Source organism: Sus scrofa, chromosome 14 (assembly GCF_054392235.1).
Source record: "Sus scrofa isolate SSC_HxYL_T2T_F1_AM1 chromosome 14, Sscrofa_HxYL_maternal_Yorkshire_Landrace_v2.0, whole genome shotgun sequence".
In the NCBI taxonomy this organism is placed as follows: domain Eukaryota; kingdom Metazoa; phylum Chordata; class Mammalia; order Artiodactyla; family Suidae; genus Sus; species Sus scrofa.
The window spans coordinates 30,133,818-30,150,168 of record NC_139396.1 but is presented as its reverse complement, the minus strand read 5'-3'; the positions used below and the strand labels follow the sequence as shown (position 1 = coordinate 30,150,168).

Below are 16,351 nucleotides of genomic sequence, written 5' to 3'. Positions count from 1 at the left end.
CGGGCACCGGGCCGGGGGATGGGGGGGTGAAGACAGCCCAGCAGTGATTCAGCGCCGGCTCCACGTGGGCCCACGCCGCCCGGGACCCCGGACTTTGATGCCTTGGCCCCGGCCCCTCCCCCTAGCTCTTCTTTGGGTCCCAGACCACCTGTCTCCCCTCAACCCCTCCCCCTCTATTTCTTTTCACCTTCGGATTGCATTTTATGCCCTTGGTGCGAGTATTCACCCAACGGCCTTTCTTTGTTTAGTCACTTTCCCACTTGGGGCATCTTTCCTAACGACCCCATGGCCATCTTGTTCTCCCCTCCCCCCTTTGCACTCTTATCCTCACGCTTTTCTCTTCTTTTGCCCTTTCTCCATTAATTTTTCTTTACCCATCTTCTGTGCTTAATCACTTCCCCCTCTTTTTGGCATCTCTTCTCCCTTCCACTTTAAGCCTTCTTTAGTCCCACTTACTCCTTCCTTCTCTCTGAGCCCCTTCCTCCGGGTTCTTTTTCTTTCCAACCTTTTCTTTTCCCCTTCTCCTTCCCCCCTCCCCCTTCTTTCCGCCCCTCCCCCATCCCCATCTCCCCTTGCCTCCCTCCCCTTCCCCCACTCCGTGTCTTAAAGCAGCCCGAGATGAGCGCAGGCTCCGAGTTGGGCCTAGAAGAAAAAAATCAAAAAGACTTTGAGGAACGGTCAGCCTGAAGGCTTCGGGATGGGGACAAAGAGGATGGGCCAGGGTATTTATTTGTATTAAAAGTGGGATATGGCGCAGCCTTCAGCTTAACGTTTGGGGGAACGTCCGCACTTCGGCAGGGGCAGAAGGTAAGGCGCTGGTGCTCGCTATGGCGCCGGCAGCACCAAGGACAGCGCCCAGGCCGGCAAACTGAAAGATTCAGCCGCCCTGGGGGCTTGTCGCCCAGCATTGCCTGTCTGGTTAGGTTGGTGGGGGTCTCTTTTCTCCCTTCTACCTGAGTAAATACAATTAAAGCCAGTTTGTAGTGACTCTGAAGGAGCCAAACTGGAATTGCACTTTAAGATTTCTCTGCAATGCAGGGTTGGCACATTGAACAGATTGCAGATTTTGAAAACAAAATTCATTAAAGTCAGGTAACAGAGATAATATACATGTAGCCCAGTTTGAGTTTTCTAACATATGATGGATGAAGGAAATCAAGATAGACCGGACCTGAAATCTGAAGGTCAAATATTCCTTGGAAAGGGGAATTTGAAATCTGCTAAAATGAAAAATCCAGGGAAATATAGTTTATGATAAGTTTGAACAAAAACAATTGCCTTATCTTTCTGTTCAGTAATCCCTGTGTATGACTGGGGCGATTGAAAAATACCTGAAGTAATTTCAAATTAATTTAAAAGTTGCCAGACAGATTCACCACAACTTTGAATAAAACCAGATTTTTTTTCCCTTCCATTTATATTTTAATGACTGATTTAGAATTGACTTTCCATATCTTTAAACATGTTTGCTTAAGTAAGGAATCTACACAGACTTCCTCTTGTCTAGTGCACTGCTGTTAAAATGTCCCTTTATTTTGCATTGTGCTTTGGGAGTAATTTAGGGTAAAAAACTTCAGAATCCTGCAAGAATAGAATGCCTAACTAATGACCATGTTTGCTGGGGCCACAGGCAAAAGTGATTGCGTGGGAAATGCTTGCTATTGCTGAGAGCAAACCGTTACTTGTGAAAAGTTGAGACCCCAGACTTCAATATTTTTCACAGCATGGTTTCTCTAGTCTTTTTTTCCCCCAATTAAATGATAAGGTCATATGAATCAGTAAATAATCAGAATTATCAGCAAAGGCTTTCTGGAGGTTTGTTTTTTTTTTGTTTTTCTTTTTTTTTACATTTTCTATTTTTATAAGATCTCTTGGCCCTCTTGTATTTTAAAAATAGAAGGAGTTTACATAGGGAGTTACTTTCGGCTTATTAATATGAAACTGCATCATTGCAGGCTCTGTGGGGGAAAGATGTTCTGGTTTGCTAAGAGACAGGTTATCTTTCAGGCAAGAAGAGTACATGTCTTAAGCTTTGGGGAGATACAGGTGACAGAGTGAAGGGACTGACCCATGAATATTGCAAAAATATTTCAGATGAATTTTCTGGTTTCAGATGAATAAATTTTTTAAAAAAAGACAGACAATTATCTGCCTTTCTATAAAGTATGCCAATCTCCTAGTTGCACTCTGAAACATGCCCTCAGTTAAGGCCAAGTAATAATTATGCAGTAATTACGCTTTAGTTTCTTAGCACTTTCTGCTTTTATTAAAAATATTTTAAAAATAAAAAATATAAGACAGCCATTTCCTCTTGCACATGGGCTGACAGCACTTTCTGCAATGAGAGCAAATGGTTAACCGGCAGGCTGCTGCTGTTAGTTTTTTTCAGGGCTTTGAAAATGGGATGACTCTGCAGAGAGACATTTACAAGGAAACACATGTCTAACTTCACAATTAGCCTATTTTGCCTGGTATCTAAGGTAGCTCAGAAACATTTCAGCTTTTAACTGGTTACAGAAGAAAGAGAGTGTTTCTTGCCAATGAAATAATGGCCAACTACTACGATTAAATCCACTTAGTGTCTACATCTTAAATTTGTAACTTCAATGTCACATAAAGTATTGTTCAGTTGGGCCACAACAGGATAATACAGAGAATGATAACAGTCACCTTAAGGAAAAAAGGAAAAAAGTTCCCATGACTTTAAAAATGATTGATCCAGTTCCACATTTAGCAAAAACGTTTTATTTTATATTAGACTTTTCACTTTAATCACTCTTTCTGAAGGTGACTTGAAGGTTATACAAGCCAATGAATTTAGTATATAAACTTTTTTTAAAAAATGTGTAACTTCCTTTCTTCCCTCTTTGTCTCATATTTTTGAAGAACATTTACTACCATAATATTTTACATAGAAAGATATGTATGATTTTGCACTTTTTACCTTAATGACACTAAGGCTCTGGAATCTTCTGAAAATATTAACGAGAGGGTATAAGCATGAAGACATATGAATTTATCTGTTGAGTATGACTATGATATTTTTATAATTTATTCTAAATAAGGAAGTTACATATGATTTAGATGTAAGATATTCTTAATGAAATTATCTCTGGGTTGTGGCACCACAAGCTACAGTGTGTTTTGAATCAATTTATTTCTGTAGGGAAATACAGAGCATGCTATGTGTTCTTTCAGTAGGTAAAGTGCAAATGTTAACTTTGTAGTTAAGAGATAGTTATTACGAGGTTGTACATAATGCTAATGGGGAAAATGTTCTTTGCATAAGGAGTTTCTTCTTTGGATCAAAAGTAAGGTTAGAAAAATAAGAAGTTGGCATTTTCTTCCTCCTTTCCATATTTCCTTACCTTAAAAACAATACTCTTTTGATACACAAAAATGCAAGGAGGATGTGAAAACTGAACAGCAAGCAGGATGCTTTGGATGGAAGACCTCACAGTCAAATTGGTAGGCTGACTCCATCCCAGCATAGATCATCTGTACTTTGTCCCAATTTGCTGTGATGTCTTGAACCTAATCCTTTCGCTTGGGATCTAATTCTAGAATTCATGACAAATAATTTTTTAAAAAATAAATTGTCCTTCGCTGATTGTTTAGAGGGCTGTTGATGCAGGAAGCTTGGGACTCATTCCCCTGGAATGAGAACCTAAGGAAAACAAAAGCAAATACTTTCTCCTCGAGCCTTGGGATGTCAAACTTTAAAAGCCACTTTGACTTTTTTTTTTTGACTTGAGTTGTTGAAAGCAAAATAAAAATATCCTCAAGAGAGAAAGGCTTGCCAGGGAATTGGGATGTGTAGATCCCCATAGTCTTTAATTAAAACAAGTCCGTCTGAATCACAATGTCCTTTTTCTAATATTAGGCACCAAAATGGTGTTTGTTTCCCTTGCCAGATATTTTTATTCATTGAATTTTGCCTTATATTTCTGAGTGACTGTTTTTTTATGAAAAGTTAATTGAAGTATTTATAAAATTAAAAATATTTTGTATCTTTCTATTGTTCTAAATATAAGCTTAATCATTTGTGAAATTTTATATCTGAAAATATGTTGTATGGTGGAAAGACAGCTTTTGGCTTTAACATAGCTTGCTGATTTTTTTTTTTTTTTTTTTTTTTTTGCTGTGTAATGCCTGCACCGGGAATCAGTTCTGTGAAAGCCAGAGGAGAAAGACTTGGAATTTTAAAAAAGTACTTAAGATAGCCTTGCTAAAAGTGAGTCTAAAAATAATACAGCACTGTTGTATTAATTTTCAGCATGTTTTTAATTGGACATGTTGGCTTTACTTATAAAGCGGCAGATCTTGATAATATACACTTGAATTTTTAGCACACTGCATTGCTCATAACTTTGCACCAATGCAGCCATGTAATATTTATGGCATATTTTATCCCTAGCTTACCAAGGCTCGATTTAGCAAGAGACATAATTCTTTTATTAGAAACTCTTAATTAAAATGAGCTTCATTAAACTAGAGCAGATCAATGATATATTATCTTTGGAACAAATTTCTGAGAAGAGCTAAACCCAGGACATAAAGTCAAAAAGAAGCCCCACCTAACAATTAAGTCTCATTGTCCCAGGACTGGGTTCTTTCCCCACAAATCTCAGCAATTCTCAAAATTCTTTCATTATCTTCGGAAAATGGGCTCGCTGTCACTGCTACATCTTTTCACAAAGACTGCTGAGAACAGACCATATTTTAGAATCTTTTTACTCATCTTTTTGTTAACCTTAACATATACTTGTAGAAATTTCAAAAATTCAGAGAAGCACTAGTTGAAGTATTTTCTTCTAGCTTTTCCTCTGTATTTAAATACAGATAGGATCTTTCTGTTTGTGTAATTCTATACCCTGCTTTGTAAAATAAATATATCTGAATATGTAATTTGCTCTTTTAGAGAAAGGAATGTGATTTTGTCTGCCATGAGACTTGGGTTCTAGCCAAATATTGACTTTCATTTTCCTCTTTAAAGAAAAAAGATTTTTAAGGGCCCTTTAGATCAATAACGATAGCATAATACCAACAATTAATATAATGGTAATGATAATAGATCAGGAGATTCTAATTGGGTCTGAGTATTAATTTCTCTTTCTCTCTCTTTGTGTCTGCCTCTCTCTCTCCTTGTTTATTGAGAGGAGTGTCATCCTGAAGTTGAAGGCAGTGATGTGACAGTCAGAACGGTGACCTATAGTCTGGCCTTCTCAGGCCTGAATACTGTATTCCTTTACACTTAACGGTACCCTGCATCCCAAAGCCATTATCATCATTACCCTCATCAGATTTTATATGTGAATGACACTTCATATCAAAGAAGCCAAACAAAACTATGTGATCTCATCTGGCCTGAGTACTAGGGGTAGACAGGGTAGAGCACAGAGTATTATTCACATTTTACAGCTGATAAAATTCATTGAGATGTGTCCAAGGCCACATAACTGGTAAGCAATGGAGACAAAACCAGAGCTCAGCTCTTTTGAGAGTAGTGCTAACATTAAAAAAAAATTCCTCTAATAGGGCATCAGGTCCCATCTCTATCAGGAGTTCTCCATGTGGCTCAGCAGGTTAAGAACCTGACTGGTATCCATGAGGATGCAGGTTCAACCCCTGGCCTCACTTAGTGGGTTAAGGATCTGGCATTGCCGTGAGCTGCCATGTAGGTTGTAGAGAGGGCCCGGATCCCATGTTGCTGTGGCAGTGGTGTAGGCCGGCAGCTGCAGCTCAGATTCAACCCCTAGCCTGGGAACTTGCGTGTGACTCTGGTGTGGTACTAAGAAGAAAAAAACAATTCAGTCCCCATCAGCATGAAAAATAAACAAACAAACAAAAAAACAAAGATAGGCAGACATAAGTAATATCAGTAACAAGAACTGGTGTTTATGAAGTGCTTCCCAGGTACCCAGCACTGTGCCAAGATTTTACTGGATTATGTCATTTAATTATCATACCAACCCTTGGAGGTGATACTGTTATTATCCCCATTTCTTAGAAAAGGCAGTTGAGCATGCAGGCACAGAGAGGCTAAGTACCACACACAGCTTGGCGGGGAAGAGGTGAGAATCTACGAATATCCGACTGGAGAGAACATGACTCACCTCCGTGTAATACTACCTCGAAGGCCATGCAGTCCATCTCAAAAATGTCATTTGAAAGTTAATAATTTAACTGTTTGATGGTGTTAAAACAATCCAGAACAGGATTTACCTTGTGATATGGTGGGTTAAGGATCTGGTGTTGTCACTGAGGCTGCTGGAGTCGCTGCCGTGGTGCAGTTTCCATTCCTGACCCAGGGACTTCCCCATGTCTCTGAGTGCAGATGCCCCTCTCCCCCCAAAAAATCCAGGACACACACTATGTGTTCTTTTGCTGCCATATCCCCTATTTATATAAATATGAAACATAAAAAATTTTTTTTCAGGTAACATCGTTTCTTGGTTTGTAACTTTATTAAAAATATTAAACATGAAAACTTTGAATTACTTGTCTTGTTCTTTTTTATCCTAAAATTAATTTTCTATGTAATTTGAAGGACATCTAACTCATTAATTCCAGTCCTTGAGCAGTGGGTCCTATCCTTAATCATTTATCTGTCGTTGACATCTACATGCTCTTTGAGTTTAGTTTTTGGAGATTTTAATTTGCACTGTGCATTACTTTTATCATAAGTAATGATAATTACTTGTTTGCTAATATACCTATATATTTACATACATTTAAATCAAAAAACATTTTAATCATTATGTATTCACTATTTTTCGTAGATGTCAAACTCTTTAAATCTACTTTGAAAGATGTAATAATAAACATCTGAACCTCAGCAGAAGAAATAGCTTGGCCCTGAAATTTTCATCGAGAAAGGCTTACAATGGGAAGTCTGGCAAGGAAGCAGCTTTTTAAATCTATTAAAACAGTGAAGAGACAGCCATGAATAATTTTAAGTGAATCTCTTGATCGTCTATTTTATATACTAAAATCAGGGTTATGTGACTGTATTTATATAGGTTGCCTGGAGACAAGTCAGCCTTAATCCATTTTTGTTATTTATGGGATAAAGTGCTCTGACTCATCCTTATTTTCATTTGTATAAATCTGCTTTGGCGTCTGCTTTATCAGATAGGGTCAAGGAAAAGAACTGTTTCCCATTTTTCCTGAATGAAAGTTGACCTTGAAAAGAAATAACATGGGAGTTCTCTGGTGGTGCACCGTGGTGGGGAGTTAGGGATCCAGCCTTGTCACTGTGGCGGCTTGGGTCATTGCTGTGGTGCAGGTTTGATCCCTGGCCCAGGAAATTTCATATGCTGTGGGTGTGGCCAAAAAAAAAAAAAAAAAGAAAAAGAAAAAGAAAAAAAAAAAAGGAAGAAGAAACAACATGTATCCTGTATTAGTCATGATAGCAAGCAGCCTATAGCCTTGGATTACACAAAATTATTAGGAACTGAAGGCCTAGTGATGAAATTCTTCCTTAACCACTGTTACTCAATACAATTTGCTCCGTTTTCTTTTGCTTCCTGTTAGTCTACATGTCAGTATACCTTGGACATTTATTGCCTTCTTGGAAACTCCCAAGAGTGACAAATGTGTCTTCTTGAGCAAGGGGCACCTTCATGTCATGACCAAGCCTTTAGGTGTTTGTCGAAGATCCCATATCAATGAAAGCCTCTGCTTCTGGGTTTCTGGTCTCATTTGCAATCCAATGACTTGGTTCTAGGAAACCTCCACTTTTCCGAATCTTTTCCATAGAAGAATTCTTCTCTGTCCCTGAAGCTCAGTGTCTGTGGTCTGGTAAGGTACTACCACCTGCTGGACATTTAAATAATGTCTCAACTCTCTGACTCAAAATTCCAAGTAGCAGTTATCAAGTTTTATACATATTTGTATGTCCCACGACATGTTACTGATAGTAGGTGCCCAATCATTGCTTATGGCATAGTGAACAAACGAAGTTCCACCTTTTCCCCTAAAATTTTCTTTTCGCAAACACTAATTTCTTCAATACCAGGCACTGTGCTGGACACTGGAGAATGATACAAGAGACACAATTCTAGCTTGGATGAATACATTCTAACGGAGGATTCAGGCAAGTAAACACATGGTTACCACGGGGGAACCCTGGGGTCACTCTCTTTAGCTACACTCAAGACAAACAGAGTGCATCATGGGAACATGGAGGGTGAGCATCTAAACCAATCGGTGATAAGGGGGAGGAGCCTCAGGGAATGCTTTCTGGAGGAGAGGACATCTGAGCTGAGTTTTGAGATAAAGTAGGAAGTGCTTAGATGGAGAAGGGGAGAAAAGTGGAGTTCCCATTGTGGATCAGTGGAAATGAACCTGACTAGTATCCATGAGGATGCGGGTTTGATTCCTGACCTCACTCAGTGGATTAAGGATCCAGCATTGCCATGAACCAAGGATGAGGCTCAGATCTGGCATCCCTGTGGCATAGGCCAGCCCCTGCAACTCTGATTTGACCTCAGCCTGGGAACTTCCATATGCTGCAGTTGTGGCCCTAAAAAGAAAAAAAGAGAGAGAGAGAGAGAAGGGGAGAAAAGCATCCAAAGGCATTTAGGTGAGAGCAGGCACCAGGTTGTGCAAAAACTCTAGTAGACTAGAATAAGGGGGAGCATGCAGCTTTGCCTGGAGAGGGGAGTATGTAGCCCAGGAAAGAGATGGGGTCATGGAGTACAGGTTGGAGAAAGGCAGACACCGTCCAGGCTAGAGAGGGGGGAACATGTAACCCAGGATAGAAACAGGACATATAGGCAAGGTTGACAAGATAAGGGACATGTAACCCAGGCTGAAGGCAGAAGCAGAAAAGAGAATATGGAAGGCTTCCTATGTTATGATAAGACCTTTTCATTTACCTTAAAGCTAATTAAAATTCATGAAGCATTTAAGAAAAATTTAACAAAAATCACATTGCCAAAGGAGAGCAGAATACTTTGGGGGTAGTGGTGCAAAGGATTGGAAGCAGGGAAATAAATTTGGAGGCTACTGCAGTAATCCAAATGGGAGTGGAGGAAGGTGTAAATTCAGAAAGGGGGGTGAGGAGAGGCAGGGGCTGTGACAGAAAGGACAGGATTTGGAGAAATGTCCATAGTGATTAATCCCTTGTGTACACCTCTGATGGCTTCTGTAAAAAATTGCCACAAACTTGGTGACTGAAAAGAACAGAAATTTATTATCTCACAGTTCTGGAGGTCAAAAGTCTACAATCAGTCTCAGTGGACTCAAATCAAAGGGTTGACTGGACAGTGTTCCTTCTGGAAGCTCTAGGGGAGAACCTATTTCCTCAATTTTTCTAGCTTCTAGAGGATTCGATGATTCTTGGTGCCTGGGGCCTTCCTCTATTTTCAGAGCCAGCAATGGCACAGATCTCTCCTCTCTGAGGTCTGTTCCCTCTCACAGCTTCCCCTCCTCATACCCTGACCTTCCTCCTATACCTGCTGAACCTGGGATGTCTGTTAGGCAACCCAGGGAAGCGTCTTCCAGGCATTTGAATTTTCTCATCCAGAAGGGGAACTTCGATTCTCTTACTCTACAAAGAGCCCATCCTGTCTCATTTTCTTTATTTGTAAACCAGCAATCATAATGGGACCTCCTTCAGCCTGTGGCTTTCAGGATTAAATGAAAGCATACGTGAAACGCATCCTGCCTTTGGCGGTGCTCAGTAAGTGATGGGTAATCTTACTAGTATGATGATGATGACTAACCCCACCTCTGTAGTGGCTGGCACAGGGCTGGGCATGGGGTAAGCATTCCCCATGTACTAGGAAAGGTGTAAGACAAGTATGTCACATAATCCTTCCACGAAGGGTTTAAAGACTTGTCAGAGAGACAAGAATTTTCCCTGGGTAAAAGAGAAACAAACTGATGTGCTTTAGTTCACCAGGTTTGACAGGAAAAAGAACCAAGATGGTTATAAACCTATTCCATCAGAATGTTGTTGGGCACTTGATCTCAGGCAAATAGTTCCATGTCCAGATAATAGAAAAACATTTATTTCCCCAGTTGCCTGAGTATGTAAATATATTTAACAGGATACACCCCCCATCTCCCCCAACCCTAAATTTCTTGCATACAGACAATACAGAGTTGCTTGATAATGGATCATACAGTGAAGATAACTTCCATTTTTTTTCTTTCTGATTTCCATTCCTTCTCTTTTTACCGGTTTTAGGAGCTGCATGTTGACTTATTAAATGAAAAGAACATATAACTTTGTGACTGTACATTCTGCCTTTAATAGAGATCAGATCTTTTATCTCATGGGTGCTAATGGTACATCTGGCAAAGCACAAATCAAAAGTTCTACTGACGTCAGTTCAGGAGAGAAAGCCTCTTTACAGGACGACGTAACCTTGCTTGACAGTTAGCTACAAAACCTAGAGTCTGGATCCTCGAGTTTAAATCTCACCTTCTCTACTTCCCAGCTGTATGATTTCGGACACAACCATCAATTCCTCCCATTCATCAGTATCTCTATCTGTAATATGGAGGTGACAGTATTTGTAACCTCGCCTGGGATTGTCTTCAAGCTGTACTCAATCAATGCTAGTTACTATTAAATTAGCCTTTTCCCTATATTTAGGCTTTAATAACTTAGCAAGTGTTTATTGAGCTCCTGTTGTATGCTGGGCACATTTCTGTAAAAATCTTACTTGGTATTCGTATCAGCCAAGTGAGATGATACTATACTTTTCCCTTCCTATCTCCTTCCCTCCCACCTGCTTCCTCCTTTCCTTTCTTTTTTTCCCTTTTAAACAGGAGACTGAGTCACATAACTGAAATACCTGACCAAGGTATTCCTTTTAGGCAGTGAAAAGAGCATCATCTCATGTTTAATGCCCTTTAAAAATACGACACAGGTATTTCCTATAATTGATAATTTAAAAAAATCACCCTTAAATTTCAATTTCTTTGCTAGTATAACACTTGGATTCTTATCTGTTCTGAGTGTTTAGGTTTATGACTTTCAAATTTTTTATTTGTAGCCATATCCTATCAATAGGTGAGAATAAGAGAAATCTTATAAATACATTTGAGCAAAAATAATGTGGGGGTGAAAACATTTTTCAGAGCATATTTCATATTAAAATATCTGACAGACAGCTTATTATTTTCTTGGCAAACTGCTAAGGCTCCAGAAAAGGATTAGAAAGTCCTCTTTCCCAATGTCATTTGTCTAAAATACTGATTGTCAGAACACTCAGAAACCTCCTATGCTTGCCAGATCTTATTTTATTTTTTAACTTTTATAATCAGAAAAAAACACTGTAATGTGCAAATCTGAATGCAAATTGCCTCCTATTTAATTACATTATGCGTGTAAATTACCCCCAATGCCAAACATTTCTGCCCTGGATTCCAGAGCTCTGTGTTGCAATTACATCTTCCAGTGCTTCTTGAAATTTTACAGTGGCAACAAATGTGTAATAGCAATAATTATGAAAACCACTTGCAATGTGCTGCTTAATTTAAAAGCTATTTTCCTGATTCTATATTTGAAATGTAATATTCAACCCTGTCAGACTTTCGTCAACACCTAAATCTAAAAGGTTCGTCTGTTCACAACCTCAGGCATAAGCAGTGACAAAGTTGTCACAAGCAGAGACTAAAGCTTGGGAATCAGTGACAGGATTGCATTGACATGTCAGATGGCCTTGGATTTCGCTCGGCTTTAGTTTGTTCATCTGTCAAATGGGGATAATATCTGCTCTACTTAAAAAGAGACTACTTTTTGCAAAGGATAAATGAGATCTTGCATGAGGTGAAAAGGCTAAGCTGATGTAACAAGAGACCCAAGACAAGAGTGACTAAGGACAAAGAAGTTTATTCCTCTTTTCTGTACTGTTCCTAGAGGATAACTGGCCTGTTCTTCCCTACATAGTCAATTTGGGGGTAGTGGTAGTTCTAAGTTCCTTGCAACTTGTTTCTTTGCTGCATGCTAAGGTCCTCCTCTGTATGGTCAGAGCTGGGTTTCAGCAAATCCACCTTCTAACTCATAGGAGGAGAAAAGGTGACAAGCTCTTTTTCAAGCACAGGTCTGTAAGAGACATCCATCACTTCTGCTCACGTGAGACTGGCAGGAGGAATAATGTCACACAGATGAAGCAGCTGTCAGGGTTGTTGGCAAGGGCAGTCTGGCTAGGTATCCATAGGCTTGGCTGCAATTCTATTACTATAGAAGAAGGAGAGATTTGGCTGTTTGGATAAATAACCCTCTCTGCTATAGATACGACTGTTAATGTGCTCTGGAGGTAAAAGTAAACTAGTGCTATTTGAACTTCCTCTATGGGCTAGTTCTGCGTAGGCTTTGTTTTGCTATCTCAGTAGCCCTGCAAGGTAGATAACATTATTCCACATAAAGAAATAGAGCCTCATAGATGTTTCACAATTTAACCACATTCAAAGGGCTCAGAATGGCAGAGCTGGGGTTGGAATTGCATCTATCTGATGCCAAAGCAAGGTGCTCTCTACCACACCATGGTTCCCAGAGTGATTTTAATGAATTAGATGGGCCAGAGGGCAGCATGCATATAATTCTCCCACTCCATTTCTACCTCCTCCTAAGACTTTGCTACCTCCTCTCCTCTCTTCTTTAAGTTCCTCCAGAACTACAGTTGGTATTGCAGGATTTACTGATTATCCTGCCTCCTATTGTTTTATATCACAGGAGTGGGAAAATCTTGTTCCTGCATGAGAATTTTCAGCTTTTAAAGTCAAAGGCCTGGGAGTTCCCCTTGTGGCTCAGCGGTTAACGAAACTGACTAGGAACCATGAGGTTTCGGGTTCAATCCCTGGCCTTGCTCAGTGGGTTAAGGATCCAGCCTTGCAATGAGCTGGGGTGTAGATTGCAGATGCGGCTCAGATCTCCTGTTGCTGTGGCTCCAGCGTAGGCTGGGGGCAAAAGCTCCAGTTAGACCCCTAGCCTGGGAACCGCCATGTGCCTCAGGAGCAGCCCTAGAAAAGGCAAAAAAGATAAAAACAAAAACAAAAACAAACAACAACAACAACAAAACACACCAAAAAAACACCAAGATGGCAAAAGGAGGAATCATGGCCATTTCAGGTGCCTGGCTTGCGTTAATGATAACTGGCAGCAAAGGAACTCTTGGCTTCTCTCTACACGTCTGCTTATCTCTTGTATTTATGAGGGTGTTATATAGCCATATCACTTTTATAAAGTAAATTTTAACTGGGAACAGTGACAGGGATGGTTATGCGTTTCGGCATTTTATATTGAGTCAATGGCCAATTGATGTTTAGTGTCCAGAGGGCAAACTGGAAAGTGAGGGGGAAAAATGATATTATCTCCCCCCCATTGATCCTTCTAATCAATATGTAGGAAACAGTTGATTTTGACCTTTTGGATCCCACAGGAGAATCCTTACCTTGAGGCAATGTCTATACAACATGCTGGGCACTACAGGGGCTCATTAATTTCATCGACTGCCCTTTTGGGTTTTGCCTGCTGCTGAGCATCAATTAAAGTCACGCAGTATATCTATTTTAAGTGAATTTGCATAGAGGAGGAGCAAAGGGAGGAAAAGTCCTTTGGTGATGAGGCTTGTTGGAGGTAGTTGTCTGGAGCTGGAACTTCTGTCTCCAGAAGAGGTCTAAGAAGGGAGGCCTTCCAAACTAGTGCTTTTCGTTTTGTTTTTCAAGGAATCTGCTCCATTCTTAGATGGCAAGAACAATTGTAATGGGTCCGAAAATGCGTTGCCTCTGAAATCAAAGTGCAGCTTTCAATATCTTGGCTTGAGTTCCTTCTTGGCTTCTAACTCAGTTATTTTAGAAAAGTGTGCGTGGGTTCCCGTTAGACAGGTAGTAAAAATAGCAACTGTGTCACATGTCATTTTTAAAAATTAGGCATTTAGATCACATTTTATATTCCCAAAGTGATTTGGAAGCACTCAGATTCCTTGTCAGCAACAATGGTTTTGTGAGCTCTATTTGTGAAAGTAGTTTAACTCTGCTTTGGGAGAGTGAGGCAAGGAATGATTAAACAGTATTTTAAAGTGGTAGTGATTAAGGAATTAGAATCCATGCTTAGACCCTGCTTTCTTTAGCTCCTGATTTATAGTGATCCATCCCATTGATGGAACAAAATGGTAGAGTTTGAACTTGAAAAGTTCTTTGAGAGATTAATTGAATCTAGGCATAACTGCAACAAAATGATTTTAAGTAGATGGAAATTAGCTTGCTTTTAAAAACCCTACCAAGAGGAGAATCCACATTGAGTTGAAATGAAGTATTTTCTTAAGTGGGTGGCTAAACGGCTACTAAAAATGCAGGAATATCTCTTGGGGTCACAATAAATACCTCACTAAAAATCACAATGTAGAGAAGTCATGCCCAGAAATACTGATAGCTTTCTATTCAGAATCTAATGAAAGGTCCAGAAATATTGTGAGCTATTTGTTATTTATCCCATTATTTCCCTCTCAGTTTATATTAATGATTCTCCTCTAAGATAAATATTTTCTTTAGTGTACTTTTCCTTTGGTTCGACTTTTGGTAATTACTTACCATATTCTGGGATAACCTATAGTTCTCACAATTAACAATTTTCTCATTTCTTCCAGTGCCCTAGAGTCTTTGCTGCATAATGATTAGCTCACAAAAATAAAGAAGAATCCTATTATCAATCCATTACTGGTAACTTGAGTCACACTTTTGGTCAAGTCACTTCTTAAATATTTTTTTTCACCAATTTCATCCTCATCAACTGCCTCAGAGTTGAGTTCATTCCTTCATTCAACTAGTCATTTATCCTTCTTTGGGGTTCTACAATGATTAAAACGTTGGGCTGGGAGCTGTGGGCTTTCCTCGTAGGCTTCAGGGTGAGAGCTTGACATGTGTCCAGCATAGCTCTGAATACTGCCAGACAAGTTTCTGATGATAAATGAAGGCTTGCTTCAGAGTGTAAAACTGACAACGTAGGGAGCCCTCCTGCAGTTCAAAGCAACTGTTATTCCATTTTCACTTACCATGTGCCAGACCCTGTGGTCTTCCTTGGAAAATCAGAAACAAGTAAGACCAGGCTTGTGTCTGGAGAAACAGCAGTAGAGAGAGATATTGGAATAATGGCAGGTGGAGTGTTCTGTGGCTGGGGGGAATCATGTAAGGAAGTCAATGATATTATGTACATTCACGTACATACGTTTTAATCCTCCAAACGACACTGTAAGGTCAGTGTTCTCATTTTATTTATCCATTTGTGTATTTATTTATTTTTAGGGCCACACGTGCAGCATATGGAAGTTCCCAGGTTAGGGGTCAAATCAGAGCTACAGCTGTCAGCCTACCCCACAGCCACACCAACACCAGATCTGAGCTGCATCTGCAACCTATGCTGCAGCTTTCGGCAATGCCAGATCCTTAACCCACTGAGCGAGGCCAGGGATCAAACCTGCATCTTCAGGGACACTATGTCAGGTTCTTAACCCTCTGAGGCACAACAGGAACTCCTATTCTCATTTTAAAGATAAAAAAAATGAAGTTCATTCCAAGAAGTGCATTATAGTAAATCAACGAGATGGGATTGGAAAACATATTCTTTTCAGAAGAAAATGTTTTTCATGTTGATTCCTCAGGTCACGCCAATCTGGATACTGCTATGGCATTATTATGACAGAAAAAAATAGAGGTAGTATTGGAGTTCCCTGGTGGCACAGTGGGTTAGGGATCTGGTATTGTCACTGCAGTGCCTCTGGTTGCACCTGTGGCAAGGGCTTGGGGAACTTCTGCATGCTGTGGGCACTGCCAAAACCAACAACCAATAAAAAAAAAACCCATAAAATAAAGATGGTGTTTTCTTGGTGCATTCTAAGGTGGCTGGAGCCTCAGCTTCTTTCTAAGTCGGTCTGTCTGAATCATGTGATCTTATCAAATATGAGAATATGTAATTGGGGAAAGGTGGATATGAGGGTGGGCTGAGAAGTGTGTGGAGATTTTACCCGGTTTCTGAACTGCTACCTTCACTTGTTCATTTATTGGAAAATGTCCTTTCCTCTCTTGATGAGGTCATTTTGTCTTTTCACTTCTACAGTTTGTTTGTTTTGCTTTTTTGGCTGTACTTGTGGCAGGCAGAAGTTCCTGGGCCAGGGACTGAAACTGAGCCACAGCAGGTCCCCAAGCCTCAGCAGTGACAACACTGGATGCTTAACCAGCTGCACCACCAGGGAACTCCATCACTTCTACAGTTTTTGTAATGAGGCAGGTGTAGAAATACCCCACGCCTCCTGAGGAGATAAGCTCAAGTGTCATCTGGCCAGACCCTTCCATTGTGTTGTATACACTCAGTTTTGTTCTGGAAATCCAGTAGTGC

At 40.0% G+C, this 16,351-nt stretch overlaps 1 long non-coding RNA gene across 5 annotated transcripts in view; it reads left to right on the top strand.

Annotated features, from left to right (window-relative positions):
• The first annotated feature begins 20 nt into the window (after positions 1–20).
• LOC146396455 (uncharacterized) overlaps positions 21–16,351 on the top strand; it is a 548,277-nt gene continuing 531,946 nt past the window's right edge. For 3 of the 5 annotated variants that reach the window (XR_014828385.1, XR_014828390.1, XR_014828386.1), the window contains exon 1: positions 21–807. This is a non-coding gene — a long non-coding RNA (uncharacterized LOC146396455). The remainder of the gene's footprint in view (positions 808–16,351) is intronic. The other 2 variants (XR_014828391.1, XR_014828389.1) reach the window with 2 other exon arrangements.